Source organism: Convolutriloba macropyga, chromosome 12, assembly GCF_964194025.1.
Source record: "Convolutriloba macropyga chromosome 12, txConMacr16.3, whole genome shotgun sequence".
Lineage (NCBI taxonomy): Eukaryota > Metazoa > Xenacoelomorpha > Acoela > Convolutidae > Convolutriloba > Convolutriloba macropyga.
The window spans coordinates 7,128,103-7,146,653 of NC_134479.1; the positions used below are offsets into that span (position 1 = coordinate 7,128,103).

Sequence of the window (18,551 nt, forward strand, 5' to 3'; positions counted from 1 at the left end):
CAAAATCCAAAATGTTTGCGATCGAGCCTTTGAAGATGTATCAGTTTCAATGTTTTGAGAGGAGGTGGTTTTTGAAATTGAATTTTATCTTAAAAACTGTAAAAACAACACGTTTGTTGATGGTTTTTTCCCAACATTTTGCCGACTTTTTTATGTGTACCCTCTATTTTTTGTTTAGTTATGGAGTGAAAGCAAAGAAAATGAGAATTTGTATGTGATATGTTGTGAACAATTCAAAGCTAAACAAATATCTTTGCAGTCGGCAGGATTCGAAATGCGCGTGAACATCCCATCTGATTTTTAGTCAGAAGCCTTAAACACATGGCCATCATTGCTGGGTGATCTTTATAATGGCGAAAACTGTTCAATGTCGGTTTGAAATAGTCACATTTGATTTGACTAATTGATTTACGATCGCGGGAATTTGCCATCTGATTTCCTGTCACACACTTTTACCAATCGGCCATGACTAATGGGTAATCGGTATAATCGAGAATGTCGTTCAACCTTGGTTTTACAAAATCAGATTTGACGTACCTATTGATCAAATTTCTTAATGTTTTTGATCGAGTCCTTGGCGATGTATGGGGTTCAATGTTTTAGGAGGAGGACAGGCTAGTAAGTGGATTTCAGTTAAATTGTATAATGATTGAAAAATAACACGTTTTGTTGATTTTTTTTCCATCATTTTCCAACTATTTCATTTGCCTCTGTCCCCTACGTTGAGTTTCTTTTCTTTCTGATTGAAATAAAAGAAGTTGAGAAAGTGAAAGATTTTGTATGTGATAAGTTATGAATAATTCAAATCTTAATAAAAACACTTCGCTATTAGCAGGATTCGCACTGCGCGGGAACACCTCATTTAATTTCATGTCAGACGTTTTTACCAATCAACCATGACTGATGGGTGATCGGTATAATCGAGAAGGTCGTTCAACGTCGGTTTTGAAAATTCAGATTTAATGTGACTGATTGATCAAAATCCAAAATGTTTGCGATCGAGCCTTTGAAGATGTATCGGCTTCAATGTTTTAAGAGGAGGGGGTTTTTGAGATTGAATTTTATCTTAAAAACTGTAAAAACAACACGTTTGTTGATGGTTTTTCCCAACATTTTGCCGACTGTTATATGTGTACCCTCTTATTTATGTTTAGTTATGGAGTGAAAGCAAAGAAAATGAGAATTTATATGTGATATGTTGTGAACAATTCAAAGCTAAACAAATATCTTTGCAGTCGGCAAGATTCGAAATGCGCGTGAACATCCCATCTGAATTTTAGTCAGAAGCCTTAAACACATGGCCATCATTGCTGGGTGATCTTTATAATGGCGAAAACTGTTCAATGTCGGTTTGAAATAGTCACATTTGATTTGACTAATTGATTTACGATCAAGGGAATTTGCCATCTGATTTCATGTCACACACTTCTACCAATCGGCCATGACTAATGGGTAATCGGTATAATCGACAATGTCGTTCAACCTTGGTTTTACAAAATCAGATTTGATGTACCTATTGATCAAATTTCTTAATGTTTTTGATCGAGTCCTTGGCGATGTATTGGGTTCAATATTTTAGGCGGAGGACAGGCTAGTAAGTGGATTTCAGTTAAATTGTATAATGATTGAAAAATAACACGTTTTGTTGATTTGTTTCGAAACTTTTTCCAAATCTTTCTTCTGTCCCGAGTCTTTCTTTTATGTTGACTTTTTTTACGTGTGAAATGAGTGAAATTAATGCAATTAAAAATATGCAAAGAAATGTATGTGATAATTTTTGAACTGATCAAATCTAAACAAAGTTGTCGCAGTCAGCAGGATTCGAATCTGCGCGGGAACATCCCTTTTGATTTCAAGTCACACGCCCTAAACACTCGACCATGACTAGTGCATGCTCTGTCTAATCGAGAAGTTCGTTCAATGTTGGTTTTTAAAACTCAGATTTGACGTACCTATTGATCAATGTTGTAAATAATTGTGATCGGTTCATTGAATTTGTATTGATTTTAATATTTTAGGACGAGGGCAAGCTAGTAGGTGAAATTCAATTAGAACTTAAATTGAAAAAGTAACACGTTTTGTTGATTTTTTCCAACATTTTCCGAATTTTCCATTTGTCCCCGTCTTTCAGGTTGAGTTTTTTCCCCTCTTTCAAGTTGAGTTTTTGCGTAGTGAAATTAAAGAAGTTGAGAATAAGATTTTTTAAGTGATTAGTTGTGAACTTTTCAAATCTAAAGAAATCTCTTCGCAGTCAGCAGTATTCAAACCTGCGAGATAACATCACATCTCATTTCTAGTCAGACGCCCTAACAGCTCGGCCATGATTGCTGGGAGCTCGGTATAATCGAGAACGTTCTTCAACGTCGGTTTTCAAAACTCAGGTTTGATGTGGCGTATCGATCAAACTTCTAAATGTTTGCGATCGAATATTTGGAGATGTAGTGGTTTCAGTATTTTAGGAGGAGGACAAGTTAGTAGTTGAATTTCAAGTACATCGAAGAGTTAAGAAATAACACGTTTTTTTTCATCATTTTCGACTCGTTTTTGCGCCCCCTTTTTATATGTTGAGTTGCATTACGGACTGAATTGAAATAAGTTAAACACGATTTCAAACGCCCAGATTTGAGGTATCTATTGATTAAATTTCTAAATCTTTGTGATCACGTCTTTGAAGATGTATTGGATTTAGTATTTTATGAGGAGAGCAATCTAGTAGGTGGATTTCAGTTAAATTGTATAAAGATGGAAAAATAACACGTTTTGTTGATTGTTTTTCCATCATTTTCCGACTATTTCATTTGCCCCCTGTCCCCTATGTTGAGTTTCTTTTCTGATTGAAATCAAAGAATTTGACAATATGAAAGATTTTGTTTGTGATAAGTTGTGAATAATTCAAATCTTAATAAAAACACTTCCCTATTAGCAGGATTCGAACTGCGTGGGAACACCTCATTTAATTTCATGTCAGACGCTTTTACCAATCGACCATGACTGATGGGTGATCGGTATAATCGAGAAGGTCGTTCAACGTCGGTTTTGAAAACTCAGATTTAAAGTGACTGATTGATCAAAATCAAAAATGTTTGCGATCGAGCCTTTGAAGATGTATCGGTTTCACTGTTTTAAGAGGAGGTTGTTTTTGAAATTGAATTTTATCTTAAAAACGGTAAAAACAACACGTTTGTTGATGGTTTTTTCCCAACATTTTGCCGACTTCTTCATGTGTACCCTCTCTTTTATGTTTAGTTATGGAGTGAAAGCAAAGAAAATGAGAATTTGTATGTGATATGTTGTGAACAATTCAAAGCTAAACAAATATCTTTGCATTCGACAGGATTCGAAATGCGCGTGAACATCCCATCCGATTTTTAGTCAGAAGCCCTAAACACATGACTATCACTGCTGGGTGATCTTTATAATGGCGAAAATTGTTCAACGTCGATTTGAAATACTCACATATGATGTGACTAATTGATTTACGATTGCGGGAACTTGCCAACTGATTTCATGTCACACACTTTTACCAATCGGCCATGACTAATGGGTAATCGGTATGATCGAGAATGTCGTTCAACCTTGGTTTTACAAAATCAGATTTGACGTACCTATTGATCAAATTTCTTAATGTTTTTGATCGAGTCCTTGGCGATGTATTGGGTTCAATATTTTAGGCGGAGGACAGGCTAGTAAGTGGATTTCAGTTAAATTGTATAATGATTGAAAAATAACACGTTTTGTTGATTTTTTCCAACATTTTCCGAATTTTCCATTTGTCCCCGTCTTTCAGGTTGAGTTTTTTCCCCTCTTTCAAGTTGAGTTTTTGCGTAGTGAAATTAAAGAAGTTGAGAATAAGATTTTTTAAGTGATTAGTTGTGAACTTTTCAAATCTAAAGAAATCTCTTCGCAGTCAGCAGTATTCAAACCTGCGAGATAACATCACATCTCATTTCTAGTCAGACGCCCTAACAGCTCGGCCATGATTGCTGGGAGCTCGGTATAATCGAGAACGTTCTTCAACGTCGGTTTTCAAAACTCAGGTTTGATGTGGCGTATCGATCAAACTTCTAAATGTTTGCGATCGAATATTTGGAGATGTAGTGGTTTCAGTATTTTAGGAGGAGGACAAGTTAGTAGTTGAATTTCAAGTACATCGAAGAGTTAAGAAATAACACGTTTTTTTTCATCATTTTCGACTCGTTTTTGCGCCCCCTTCTTATATGTTGAGTTGCATTACGGACTGAATTGAAATAAGTTAAACACGATTTCAAACGCCCAGATTTGACGTATCTATTGATTAAATATCTAAATCTTTGTGATCACGTCTTTGAAGATGTATTGGATTTAGTATTTTATGAGGAGAGCAGTCTAGTAGGTGGATTTCAGTTAAATTGTATAAAGATGGAAAAATAACACGTTTTGTTGATTGTTTTTCCATCATTTTCCGACTATTTCATTTGCCCCCTGTCCCCTATGTTGAGTTTCTTTTCTGATTGAAATCAAAGAATTTGACAATATGAAAGATTTTGTTTGTGATAAGTTGTGAATAATTCAAATCTTAATAAAAACACTTCCCTATAAGCAGGATTCGAACTGCGTGGGAACACCTCATTTACTTTCATGTCAGACGCTTTTACCAATCGACCATGACTGATTGGTGATCGGTATAATCGAGAAGGTCGTTCAACGTCGGTTTTGAAAACTCAGATTTAATGTGACTGATTGATCAAAATCAAAAATGTTTGCGATCGAGCCTTAGAAGACGTATCGGTTTCACTGTTTTAAGAGGAGGTTGTTTTTGAAATTGAATTTTATCTTAAAAACGGTAAAAACAACACGTTTGTTGATGGTTTTTTCCCAACTTTTTGCCGACTTCTTCATGTGTACCCTCTCTTTTATGTTTAGTTATGGAGTGAAAGCAAAGAAAATGAGAATTTGTATGTGATATGTTGTGAACAATTCAAAGCTAAACAAATATCTTTGCATTCGACAGGATTCGAAATGCGCGTGAACATCCCATCCGATTTTTAGTCAGAAGCCCTAAACACATGACCATCACTGCTGGGTGATCTTTATAATGGCGAAAATTGTTCAACGTCGGTTTGAAATACTCACATATGATGTGACTAATTGATTTACGATTGCGGGAACTTGCCAACTGATTTCATGTCACACACTTTTACCAATCGGCCATGACTAATGGGTAATCGGTATAATCGAGAATGTCGTTCAACCTTGGTTTTACAAAATCAGATTTGACGTACCTATTGATCAAATTTCTTAATGTTTTTGATCAAGTCCTTGGCGATGTATTGGGTTCAATAATTTAGGCGGAGGATAGGCTAGTAAGTGGATTTCAGTTAAATTGTATAATGATTGAAAAATAACACGTTTTGTTGATTTTTTTCGAAACTTTTTCGGAATCTTTCTTCTGTCTCCTTTTTTTATGTTGACCTTTTTAAGTGTGAAATGAGTGAAATGAATGCAATTGAAAATATGCAAAAAAATGTATGTGATAAATTTTGAACTGATCAAATCTAAACAAAAATCATCGCAGTCAGCAGGATTCGAACCTGCGCGGGAAGATACCATCTGATTTCTAGTCAGACGCCTTAACCACTCGGCCATGACTGCTGGTGCTCTAAATAATCGAGAATGTCGTTCATTGTCGGTTTATAAAACTCAGATTTGACGTTCCTATTGATCAAATTTCTAAGTGTTTGTGATGAGTCTTTTAATATATATTGGTTTCAATAATTTATGAGGAGGACAAGCTAGTAGTTAAAGCTAAGTTACATCGTAGATCGAAAAAATAACACGTTTTGTTCTTTTTCACATTTTTTGACTCTCCCATCATTTCGGGTGACTTTCTCTACGGACTGAAATGAATGAAATTGAGAATATGCAAGCATTTTGTAAGTGATAAGTTGTGAAATTTTCAAATATAAATAAATAATTTCGCAGTCAGCAGGATTCGAACCTGCAAGGCAAGAACCCATTTGATTTCTAGTCACACGCCTTAACCACCCGGCGATGATTGCTGGTCAGTGGTATAATCGTGAACGTGGCTCATCGTCGGTTTTCAAATCTCAGATTTTATGTGGCCTATTGGTCAAATTTCTAATTGTTTGTGATGGAGTCTTTGAATATGTATTGGTTTCAATACTTTATGAGGAGGGCAAGCTAGTGGATAAAATTCAATTACATTGTATAAAGATTGAAAAAATAACACGTTTTGTTGATTTTTTTCCCAAAAATTTTCCGTATTTTTCACGTGTCCCCTTTCTTTTATGTTGAGTTTCTTAACGGATTGAAATGAATGAAGTTGAAAATATGCAAGATTTGTATGTGATAAGACTTGAACTGTTCAAATTTAAGCAAAAATCTTCGCAGTCAGCAGAATTCTAGCCTGTGCGGGAACATCCCTTTTGATTTCAAGTCAGACGCCTTAACCACTCGGCCCTGACTGCTGGGTGCTCTGTACAATCGGGAATGTTGTTCAAGGTTTGTTTATAAAACTCAGATTTGACGTTCCTATTGATCAAATGTCCAAGTGTTTGTGATGACTCTTTGAATATGTATTGGTTTCGATACTTTAAGAGGAGGACAAGCTAGTAGTTAAAATTCAATTACATCGTGGATTTAAGAAATTACACGTTTTGTTGATTTTATCACCATTTTCGACTCGTTTTTGTGTCCCCCTACTTTTATGTTGAATTGCTTTACGGACTGAATTGAAAGAAGTAAAACAAGATTTTGAACACTCAGATTTGACGTATCCATTGATCAAAATTCTAAATGTTTGTGATCACATCTTTGAATATAGTACTGGTTTCAATATTTTATGAGGAGGACAAGCTAGTAGTTAAAATTCAATTACATCGTAGATTGAAAAAGTAAAACGTTTTGTTCTTTTTTCACTTCTTTTCGACTCTTCCATCATTTAGGATGACTTTCTTTACGGATTGAAATGAATGAAATTGAGAATAAGCAAGCATTTTGTCATACAAATATGCAAGATTTGTATGTGATAAGACTTGAACTCTTCAAATTTAAGCAAAAATCTTCGCAGTCAGCAAAGTTCTAGCCTGTGCGGGAACATCCGTTTTGATTTCAAGTCAGACGCCCTAACTACTCGGCCATGACTGCTGGGTGCTCTGTACAATCGGGAATGTTGTTCATTGTTTGTTTATAAAACTAAGATTTGACGTTCCTATTGATCAAATGTCTAAGTGTTTGTGATGACTCTTTGAAAATGTATTGGTTTCGATACTTTAAGAGGAGGACAAGCTAGTAGTTAAAATTCAATCACATCGTAAATTGAAAAAATATAACGTTTTGTTCTTTTTTTGACTTTTTTTCGAATCTTCCATCATTTCGGGTGACTTTCTTTACGGATTCAAATGAATGAAATTGAGAATAAGCAAGCATTTTGTAAGTAATAAGTTGTGAAATTTTCAAATCTAAATAAATGTTTTCGAAGTCAGCAGGATTCGAACCATCGCGGGAAGAACCCATCTGATTTCTAGTCACACGCCTTAACCACTCAGACATAACTCCTGGTGCTCGGTGTAATCGTGAACGTGGTTCAACGTCGGTTTTTAAAACTCAGGTTTTATGTGGCCTTTTGATCAAATTTCTAATTGTTTGTGATGGAGTCTTTGAATATGTATTGGTTTCAATACTTTATGAGGATGGCAGGCTAGTATTTAAAATTCAATTACATCGTGGATTTAAGAAATTACACGTTTTGTTGATTTGATCACCATTTTCGACTTGTTTTTGTGTTACCCTACTTTTATGTTGAATTGCTTTACGGACTGAATTGAAAGAAGTTAAACAGGATTTTGAACACTCAGATTTGACGTATCCATTGATCAAAAGTCTAAATGTTTGTGAACACGTCTTTGAATATAGTACTGGTTTCAATATTTTATGAGGAGGGCAAGCTAGTAGTTAAAAGTCAATTACATCGTAGATTGAAAAAATAACACGTTTTGTTCTTTTTTTTTCAATTTTTTCGACTCATCTATCCCCCATTATTTCTGTTGACTTTCTATATGAATTGAAATAAATGAAAGTGAGAATATGCCAGCATTTTGTCAGTGAAAAGCTGTGAACTTTTCATATCTAAATAATTGTTTTCGCAGTCAGCAGGATTCGAACCTGCGCGGGAAGATCACATCTGATTTCTAGTCAGACGCCTTAACCACTCGGCCATGACTGCTGGTGCTCGGTGTAATCGTGAACGTCGTTCCGCGTCGGTTTTTAAAACTCAGGTTTTATGTGGCCTATTGATCAGAGTTCTAATTGTTTGTGATCGAATCTTTGGAAATGTATTGGTTTCTATATTTTAGGAGGATGACAAGTTAGTAGTTGAATTTCAAGTACATCGAAGAGTTAAGAAATAACACGTTTTTTTATTTTTTTTTATCATTTTCGACTCGTTTTTGTGCCCCCTTCTTTTATGCTGAGTTGCATTACGGACTGAATTGAGAGAAGTTAAACACGACTTTAAACACTCAGATTTGACGTATCCATTGATCAAAATTCTAAATGTTTGTGATCACGTCTTTGAATATAGTACTGGTTTCAATACTTTATGAGGAGGGCAAGCTAGTAGTTAAGAATCAATTACATCGTAGATTGAAAAGATAACATGTTTTGTTCTTTTTTTCACTTTTTTCGACTCTTTCATCATTTCGGGTGACTTTCTTTACGGATTGAAATGAATGAAATTGAGAATATGCAAGCATTTTGTAAATGATAAGTTGTGAAATTTTCAAATCTAAATAAATGTTTTCGCAGTGAGCAGGATTCGAAGCTTCGCGGGAAGATCCCATCTGATTTCTAGTCACTCGCCTTAACCACTCGGACATGACTGCTGGTTCTCGGTATAATTGTGAAAGTCGATCAGCGTCGGTTTTTAAAAGTCAGATTTTATGTGGCCTATTGATCAAATTTCTAATTGTTTGCGATGGAGTCTTTGAATATGTAATTGTTTCAATACTTTATGAGGAGGGCAAGCTAGTAGTTAAAATTCAATTACATCGTAGATTTAAGAAATAACACGTTTTGTTGATTTTCTCACCATTTTTGACTCGTTTTTGTGTCCCCCTACTTTTATGTTGAGTTGCTTTACGGACTGAACTGAAAGAAGTTAAACACGATTTTAAACAATCAGATTTGACGTATCCATTGATCAAAATTCTAAATGTTTGTGATCCCGTCTTTGAAATTAGTACTGGTTTCAATACTTTATGAGAAGGGCAAGCTATTAGTTAAAAATCAATTACTTCGTAGATTGAAAAAATAACACGTTTTGTTCTTTTTTTCAATTTTTTCGACGCATCTATCCCCCATTATTTTTGTTGACTTTCTATACGAATTGTAATGAATGAAAGTGAGAATATGCCACGATTTTTTAGGTGATAAGCTGTGAACTTTTCATATCTAAATAAATGTTTATGCAGTCAGCAGGATTCGAACCTGCGCGGGAAGATCCCATCTTATTTCTAGTCCGACGCCTTAACCACTCGGCCAAGACTGCTGGTGCTCTTTATAATCGAGAACGTCATTCAACGTCGGTATTCAAATCTCAGATTTTATGTGGCCTATTGATCAGAGTTCTAATTGTTTTTGATCGAATCTTTGGAAATCTATTGGTTTCTATATATTAGGAGGATGACAAGTTAGTAGTTGAATTTCAAGTACATCGAAGAGTTAAGAAATAACACGTTTTTTTAAATTTTTTTATCATTTTCGACTCGTTGTTGTGCCGCCTTCTTTTATGTTGAGTTGCATTACGGACTGAATTGAGAGAAGTTAAACACGATTTTAAACACTCAGATTTGACGTATCCATTGATCAAAATTCTAAATGTTTGTGATCACGTCTTTGAATATAGTACTGGTTTCAATACTTTATGAGGAGGGCAAGCTAGTAGTTAAGAATCAATTACATCGTAGATGGAAAAGATAACGCGTTTTGTTCTTGTTTCACTTTTTTTTCGACTCTTTCATCATTTTGGGTGACTTTCTTTACGGATTGAAATGAATGAAATTGAGAATATGCAAGCATTTTGTAAGTGATAAGTTGTGAAATTTTCAAATCTAAATAAATGTTTTCGCAGTGAGCAGGATTCGAACCTTCGCGGGAAGACCCCATCTGATTTCTAGTCACACGCTTTAACCACTCGGACATGACTGCTGGTGCTCGGTGTAATCGTGAACGTCGTTCAGCGTCGGTTTTTAAGAGTCAGATTTTATGTGGCCTAATGATCAAAAACTCAATTACATCGTAGATTTAAGAAATAACACGTTTTGTTAATTTTCTCACCATTTTTGACTCGTTTTTGTGTCCCCCTAATTTTATGTTGAGTTGCTTTACCGACCGAACTGAAAGAAGTTAAACACGATTTTAAACACTCAGATTTGACGTAACCATTGACCAAAATTCTAAATGTTTGTGATCACGACTTTGAAAATAGTACTGGTTTCAATACTTTATGAGAAGGGCAAGCTAGTAGTTAAAAATTAATTACTTCGTAGATTGAAAAAATAACACATTTTGTTCTTTTTTTTTTCAATTTTTTCGAAGCATCTATCCCCCATTATTTCTGTTGACTTTCTATACGAATTGCAATGAATGAAAGTGAGAAGATGCCAGGATTTTGTAGGTGATAAGCTGTGAACTTTTCATATCTAAAAAAATATTTTCGCAGTCAGCAGGATTCGAACCTGCGCGGGAAGATCCCATCTGATTTCTAGTCAGACGCCTTAACCACTCGGCCATGACTGCTGGTGCTCTTTATAATCTAGAACGTCGTTGAACGTCGGTATTCAAATCTAAGATGTACTGGATTCAATATTTTATGAGGAGAGCAAGCTAGTAGTTTAAATTCAATTATATTGTATAAAGAGTGAAAAAACAACACGCTTTGCTGAGTTTTTCCTAAAATATTTTTTCGAATTTTTCACGTGTCCCGTTTCTTTTATGTTGACTTTCTTTACGGGTTTAACTGAATGAAGTTCAGAATATGAAAGTTTTGTATGTGATAAGATTTGAACTGTTCAAATCTAAGCAAAGATCTTCGCAGTCATCAGAATTCTAGCCTGTGCTGGAACATCCCTTTTGATTTCAAGTAAGACGCCTTAACCACTCGGCCATGACTGCTGGGTGCTCTGTACAATCGGGAATATCGTTCATTGTCGGTGTATAAAACTCAGATTTGATGTTCCTATTGATCAAATGTCTAAGTGTTTGTGATGACTCTTTGAATATGTATTGGTTTCAATACTTTATGAGGAGGACAAGCTAGTAGTTAAAATTAAATTATATCGTAGATTGAAAAAATAACACGTTTTGTTTTTTTTCACATTTTTCCGACTCTTTCATCATTTCGGGTGACTTTCTTTACGGATTGAAATGAATGAAAGTGAGAATATGCCAGCATTTTGTAAGTGATAAGCTGTGAACATTTCATATCTAAATAAATGTTTTCGCAGTCAGCAGGATTCGAACCTGCGCGGGAAGATCCCATCTGATTTCTAGTCAGACGCCTTAACCACTCAGCCATGACTGCTGGTGCTCGTTATAATTGAGAACATCGTTCAACGTCGGTTTTGGAAACTCAGATTTTATGTGGCCTATTGATCAGAGTTCTAATTGTTTGTGACCGCATCTTTGGAGATATATTGGTTTCAATATTTTACTAGCAGGCCCGCAAAAACATAACAAAATCATATCCTGACAGGTTTAAAGGAATTCAGGTTTTCTGTTTCGTAATAACTCATGCTGGAACCCATGCCCTTCGTTTAACAGCAACAGCTCTTACCGCTTACGCTACCGAAGCGTATCCTTTGCCTCCATTACTATTTAGCAGCAACTTTTTATTAAGCGACCATTTTGGCTTTGGTGTATTTAAGGAGCGCTATGAAATTGCAGATAACGAACTTCTCGATCGTTGCTTAGTGCTGCTCAAAACGCATGTACTAAGCTAGGTTTCGTGTTTAAGAAGCCATAAAATACGCAAAGATTAGGAACTTATACATAGTTTGATAGCACTAACTAAATATAATTAAAATATATAGAACAATTATAACGATAGAACAGGTATAACACAGGAAGATAAAAGAGGAGTACCGAGAATGGATGACAGAGGGAACCAAAAACACAGTAAAGGGTGAAAAGTAAAAATTACTAATTTTGCGAAAACAGTGGGTCCGCAACAGCTCGGACACGAAATAATGCCCCTCGCCTTACAGCCATTGGTCTTGTCCCTTACGCTACCAATGCATTTCAGTTTTGTCGATTGCTCTTTCTATATGCAGCCAAATTTTAGTCAATGGCGTTTCGGCGCGGCATTTTTTAGGCAAAAATATTTGAATAATAGAAGTTTAATTATGGTGGTATAGCGCGTCTCACAGCGAATGTGTAACGCTCAGTTACAGCTTTTAGGACACTTTGAGCAAGTGAGTATAGGAGCGACTTACATTTAAAAGAATGAATAGATAGAAAAGAAAAGCACTTTAACAGAGGAAGATTTATTAAATTAAACGGAAAGAAAAAGAAGGATAGATAGAAAAGGATGAAAAACAACAATTCACCCTTTTCGTTTTAGTGCCAACGAAATAATAGCCATTTTTCGCACCAACTTGGGTGCGATCTTATGTCCCTTAATTAGCAGTCATAGGTCTGATAACTTACGCTGCCGACGCCTATGGCATTTGTGTTGCTCTTTCAACATCTGCAGTTTTTTGTTCAACGGCTTTCTGAGTGGCTTGTTTTTTATATGCGACTTGCTCAATGAGCGCAAAACATGGCCAGATAAAGTGCTTAAATATTACAAGAAAGAGAAAGACAAGAAAAAGGAGAAGAAAAAAGAAAAGAAAAACCAAAAGGAGCGAAGAAGAACGCATGACACAAAAAACTCATAAGACACATTTCTATATCAGCAAACTTTTGGTAATCGGCAATTGGGATCGATTGTTTTGCAGTGCGTCATGCTCTATGAGCGCAAAAGCCTGCACAAAATAAGAGCCTATATTTGATAAGAGAGCGAGAGAAAGAGAGAGAGAGAAAGAGAAAGAAAGCAACGACTTGCCAATTTTTAACAAGAAATATACCAGTGTTTCTCGGCCAATACTCAAACTCGAGACCCTGCCACTATTAACAACAACTGGTCTTAACTCTTACGCTACCGATGCCTATCGCCTACGTCTAAATTATCAAACCATTTCCATATCAGCACAATTTTGGTCAGATTAGGCTGCTTGTTTTTGAGTTCCGGCTTGCTTTATGAGCACCAATTAAGGCAGTACAGCGCGTCTGAAAACGTATGTATTAATTTAAGCAACGAAAACGCAAGCACAAAAAGAGAAAAAAGGCAGATAAGAAAGACAAGTAAAATGAAAAAAGCGAAAATAAAGAGAGAAAAGAAAAAGCAAGAGAAAACAAAAAAATGGAGGAGAAGACGAAAAAGAGAGGAGGAATGAAAAAATAAAGAGAAAGAAGGAAAAGACAAGAAAGTTGCAGAAAGGGAAAGATTGGAAGGAAAGAGAGGAAAAAACGAAAAGGAACGAAAAAGAACAAAAAACACAAAGTCAGCTTCTCAAATTTGTGGTCCAGATAATTATGCGTCTATTCGCACCTTTAATTAGACGTGAACAAATGCACCTCGCAGGAGAGTCATTGCTCTTATCCTCTTCGATTTTGATGCCTATTGCTCACGCCAATTGATCTTTCTAATGAGCAAATTTTTGGTTAGTGGCTAATTGCCTGGAGTGTTTTCGCTATGCGGCACAGTTTATGAGTGCAAAAATTGAACAATGGTAATTTAAATTTAGCGCGTCTCAAACAGCATGCATTACGCTAGACTGCATGTTTAAGGACCGTTAAAAAATTTGAGGAACATGGTGGTACAGCATTTTGAGTTAGAATTAATATATAGATAGATGCTAGAATGAGTGTACCCCCAACTGATTGCAACAAAACTCTTGAAGACAAAATTTAAAATCAAGAGAAGGCCAGTAGTAGCTGCGCTCAGCTATCACGATCGCAGCTATCAATTAAGGGGAGAGAAATGAAAAATTGGGCTTTTTGGGCTAACGATTTGAAACTTTTTGCATCCTTTTCCTACTGAAATAATTTGCCTCTGCGATTTTTCGGTGACTGACTTCTCTTGCATTTCTGACAGCGTTGGGCGCATTGGCACTCCATGTTGCGCAATCATTGGCTCATTTCAGAATTCGGTCAATGACTCTTTCTATCTGCTCTTTTTCGAACATTGACCTTTTAATAGATTTTTTTTCAGTCATTGACCTCTCGTGATATATTCTTAACCATGCTGCATGAGAGCTCTTAAACATGCTCTTCGAGAGCTCTTAAACATGCTTTTTCGCCTTTCATTAACCATGGTACCTTATAATGTCATACAAATAAAATATAGGATGAGGAGGCAAGCTAGTAGTTAAAATTCAATTACATCGTAGATTTAATAGATTTAAGAAATAACATGTTGTGTTGATTTTCTCACCATTTTCGACTCGTTTTTGTGTCCCCCTACTTTTATGTTGAGTTGCTTTACGGACTGAACTGAAAGAAGTTAAACACGATTTCAAACACTCAGATTTGACGTATCCATTGATCAAAATTCTAAATGTTTGTGATCACGTCTTTGAAAATAATACTGGTTTCGATACTTTATGAGGAGGGCAAGCTAGTAGTTAAAAATCAATTACTTCGTAGATTGAAAAATTAACACGTTTTGTTATTTCTTTTTCAATTTTTTCGACGCATATATCCCCCATTATTTCTGTTGACTTTCTATGCGAATTGTAATGAATGAAAGTGAGAATATGCCAGGATTTTGTAGGTGATAAGCTGTGAACTTTTCATATTTAAATAAATGTTTTCGCAGTGAGCAGGATTCGAACCTGCGCGGGAAGATCCCATCTGATTTCTAGTCAGACGCCTTATTCACTCGGACATAACTGCTGGTGCTCGGTGTAGTCGTGAACGTCGTTCAACGTCGGTTTTTAAAACTCAGGTTTTATGTGGCCTATTGATCAGAGTTCTAATTGTTTTTGATCGAATCTTTGGAAATCTATTGGTTTCTATATATTAGGAGGATGACAAGTTAGTAGTTGAATTTCAAGTACATCGAAGAGTTAAGAAATAACACGTTTTTTTTAAATTTTTTTATCATTTTCGACTCGTTGTTGTGCCGCCTTCTTTTATGTTGAGTTGCATTACGGACTGAATTGAGAGAAGTTAAACACAATTTTAAACATTCAGCTTTGACGTATCTATTGATAAAATTTCAAAATGTTTGTGATAACGTCTTTGAAAATAATACTGGTTTCGATACTTTATGAGGAGGGCGAGCTAATAGTTGAAATTTCAATTACATTGTATAAAGATTGAAAAAATAACACGTTTAGCTGATTTTTTCCCAATTTTTTTTTCGAGTTTTTCACGTGTCCCCTTTCCTTTATGTTGAGTTTCTTTACGGATTTAAATGAATGAAGTTGAGAATATGTAAGATTTGTATGTGATAAGATTTGAACTGTTCAAATCTAAGCAAAAATCATTGCAGTCATCAGAATTGTAGCCTGTGCGGGAACATTCCTTTTGATTTCAAGTCAGATGCCTTAACCACCCGGCCATGACTGCTGGGTGCTCTGTACAGTCGGGAATATCGTTCATTGTCGGTTTAAAAAAGTAAGATTTGACGTTCCTATTGATCAAATGTCTTAGTGTTTGTGATGACTCTTTGAATATGAATTGGTTTCAATATTTTATGAGGAGGGCAGGCTAGTAGTTAAAATTCAATTACATCGTAGATTTCAGAAATTACACGTTTTGTTGATTTTCTCACCATTTCCGACTCGTTTTTGTGTCCCCCTACTTTTATGTTGAATTGCTTTACGGACTGAATTGAAAGAAGTTAAACAGGATTTTAAACACTCAGATCTGACATATCTATTGATCAAATTTCTAAATGTTTGTGATCACGTCTTTGAATATAGTACTGGTTTCAATACTTTGTGAGGAGGGAAAGCTAGTAGTTGAAATTCAATTACATCTTAGATTGAAAAAATAACACGTTTTGTTCTTTTTTTCACATTTTTCCAACTCTTTCATCATTTCGGGTGACTTTCTTTACGGATTGAAATGAATGAAAGTGAGATTATGCCAGCATTTTGTAAGTGATAAGCTGTGAACTTTTCATATCTGAATAAATGTTTTCGCAGTCAGCAGGATTCGAACCTGCGCGGGAAGATCACATCTGATTTCTAGTCAGACGCCTTAACCACTCAGCCATGACTGCTGGTGCTCTTTATAATCGAGAACGTCGTTCAACGTCGGTTTTCAAATCTCAGATTTTATGAGGCCTATTGATCAGTGTTCTAATTGTTTGTGATCGGTTCTTTGGAGATGTATTGGTTTCAAAAATTTAGGAGGAGGACAAGTTAGTAGTTGAATTTCAAGTGCATCGAAGAGTTAAGAAATAACACGTTTTTATATTTTTTTTATCATTTTCGACTCGTTTTTGTGCCCCCTTCTCTTTTGTTGAGTTGCATTACGGACTGAATTGAAAGAAGTTAAACACGATTTTAAACATTCGGCTTTGACGTATCTATTGATCAAAATTCTAAATGTTTGTGATCACTTCTTTGAAGATGTATTGGATTCAAAATTTTATGAGCAGAGCAATCTAGTAGTTGAAATTCAATTTTTTTGTATAAAGCTTGAAAAACATCACGTTTTGCTGAGTTTTTTCCAAAATATTTTTTTCGAATTTTTCACGTGTCCCATTTCTTTTATGTTGACTTTCTTTACGGATTTAACTGAATGAAGTTCAGAATATGAAAGTTTTGTATGTGATAAGATTTGAACTGTTCAAATCTAAACAAAAATCTTCGCAGTCATCAGAATTGTAGCCTGTGCGGGAACATTCCTTTTGATTTCAAGTCAGATGCCTTAACCACCCGGCCATGACTGCTGGGTGCTCTGTACAGTCGGGAATATCGTTCATTTTCGGTTTATAAAACTCAGATTTGACGTTCCTATTGATATAATGACTAAGTGTTTGTGATGACTCTTTGAATATGTATTGGTTTCAACACTTTATGAGGAGGACAAGCTAGTAGTTAAAATTCAATTATATGGTAGATTGAAAAAGTAACACGTTTTGTTCTTTTTTTTTCACATTTCTTCGACTCTTTCATCATTTCGGGTGACTTTCTTTATGGATTGAAATGAATGAAATTGCGAATATGCAAGCATTTTGTAAGTGATAATTTGTGAAATTTTCAAATCTAAATAAATGTTTTCGCAGTGAGCAGGATTCGAACCTTCGCGGGAAGACCCCATCTGATTTCTAGTCACACGCTTTAACCACTCGGACATGACTGCTGGTGCTCGGTGTAATCGTGAACGTCGTTCAGCGTCGGTTTTTAAGAGTCAGATTTTATGTGGCCTAATGATCAAAAACTCAATTACATCGTAGATTTAAGAAATAACACGTTTTGTTAATTTTCTCACCATTTTTGACTCGTTTTTGTGTCCCCCTAATTTTATGTTGAGTTGCTTTACCGACCGAACTGAAAGAAGTTAAACACGATTTTAAACACTCAGATTTGACGTAACCATTGACCAAAATTCTAAATGTTTGTGATCACGACTTTGAATATAGTACTGGTTTCAATATTTTATGAGGAGGGCAAGCTAGTAGTTAAAAGTCAATTACATCGTAGATTGAAAAAATAACACGTTTTGTTCTTTTTTTTTCAATTTTTTCGACTCATCTATCCCCCATTATTTCTGTTGACTTTCTATATGAATTGAAATAAATGAAAGTGAGAATATGCCAGCATTTTGTCAGTGAAAAGCTGTGAACTTTTCATATCTAAATAATTGTTTTCGCAGTCAGCAGGATTCGAACCTGCGCGGGAAGATCACATCTGATTTCTAGTCAGACGCCTTAACCACTCGGCCATGACTGCTGGTGCTCGGTGTAATCGTGAACGTCGTTCCGCGTCGGTTTTTAAATCTCAGATTTTATGTGCCCTATTGATCAGAGTTCTAATTGTTTGTGATCGAATCTTTGGAGATATATCGGATTCAATATTTTAGGAGGAGGACAAGTTAGTAGTTGAATTTCAAGAAGATCGAAGAGTTAAGAAATAACACTTTTTTTTGTTTTTTCACCATTTTTCGACTCGTTTTTGTGCCCCCTTCTTTTATGTTGAGTTCTTTACGGACTGTATTAAAAGAAGTTAAACACGATTTTAAACATTCGGCTTTGACGTATCTATTGATCAAATTTCTAAATGTTTGTGATCACGTCTTTGAATATAGTACTGGTTTCAATACTTTGGATTCAATATTTTATGAGAAGAGCAAGCTAGTAGTTGAAATTCAATTACATTGTATAAAGATTGAAAAAACAACACGTTTTGCTGATTTTTTCCCAAAATTTTTTTCGAATTTTTCACGTGTCCACTTTCCTTTATGTTGACTTTCTTACACATTTAAATGACTGAAGT

General features: G+C 35.4%; 1 protein-coding gene and 8 non-coding genes across 9 annotated transcripts in view; 1 reads left to right on the top strand and 8 right to left on the bottom strand.

Moving 5' to 3' along the window:
- The window catches only part of LOC142350959 (uncharacterized), a 215,280-nt gene that overhangs the window by 68,679 nt on the left and 128,050 nt on the right, over window positions 1-18,551 (top strand). The gene's annotated exons all lie outside the window — the stretch shown is intronic.
- On the bottom strand, window positions 5,550-5,631 carry Trnas-aga (transfer RNA serine (anticodon AGA)). The gene has a single exon. It is a non-coding gene; the product is annotated as a tRNA-Ser (tRNA).
- Trnas-aga (transfer RNA serine (anticodon AGA)) lies at window positions 8,143-8,224 on the bottom strand. Its single transcript has one exon. It is a non-coding gene; the product is annotated as a tRNA-Ser (tRNA).
- Trnas-aga (transfer RNA serine (anticodon AGA)) lies at window positions 9,466-9,547 on the bottom strand. The gene has a single exon. It is a non-coding gene; the product is annotated as a tRNA-Ser (tRNA).
- Trnas-aga (transfer RNA serine (anticodon AGA)) lies at window positions 10,716-10,797 on the bottom strand. The gene has a single exon. It is a non-coding gene; the product is annotated as a tRNA-Ser (tRNA).
- Trnas-aga (transfer RNA serine (anticodon AGA)) lies at window positions 11,500-11,581 on the bottom strand. The gene has a single exon. It is a non-coding gene; the product is annotated as a tRNA-Ser (tRNA).
- On the bottom strand, window positions 14,913-14,994 carry Trnas-aga (transfer RNA serine (anticodon AGA)). The gene has a single exon. It is a non-coding gene; the product is annotated as a tRNA-Ser (tRNA).
- Trnas-aga (transfer RNA serine (anticodon AGA)) lies at window positions 16,249-16,330 on the bottom strand. Its single transcript has one exon. It is a non-coding gene; the product is annotated as a tRNA-Ser (tRNA).
- Trnas-aga (transfer RNA serine (anticodon AGA)) lies at window positions 17,927-18,008 on the bottom strand. The gene has a single exon. It is a non-coding gene; the product is annotated as a tRNA-Ser (tRNA).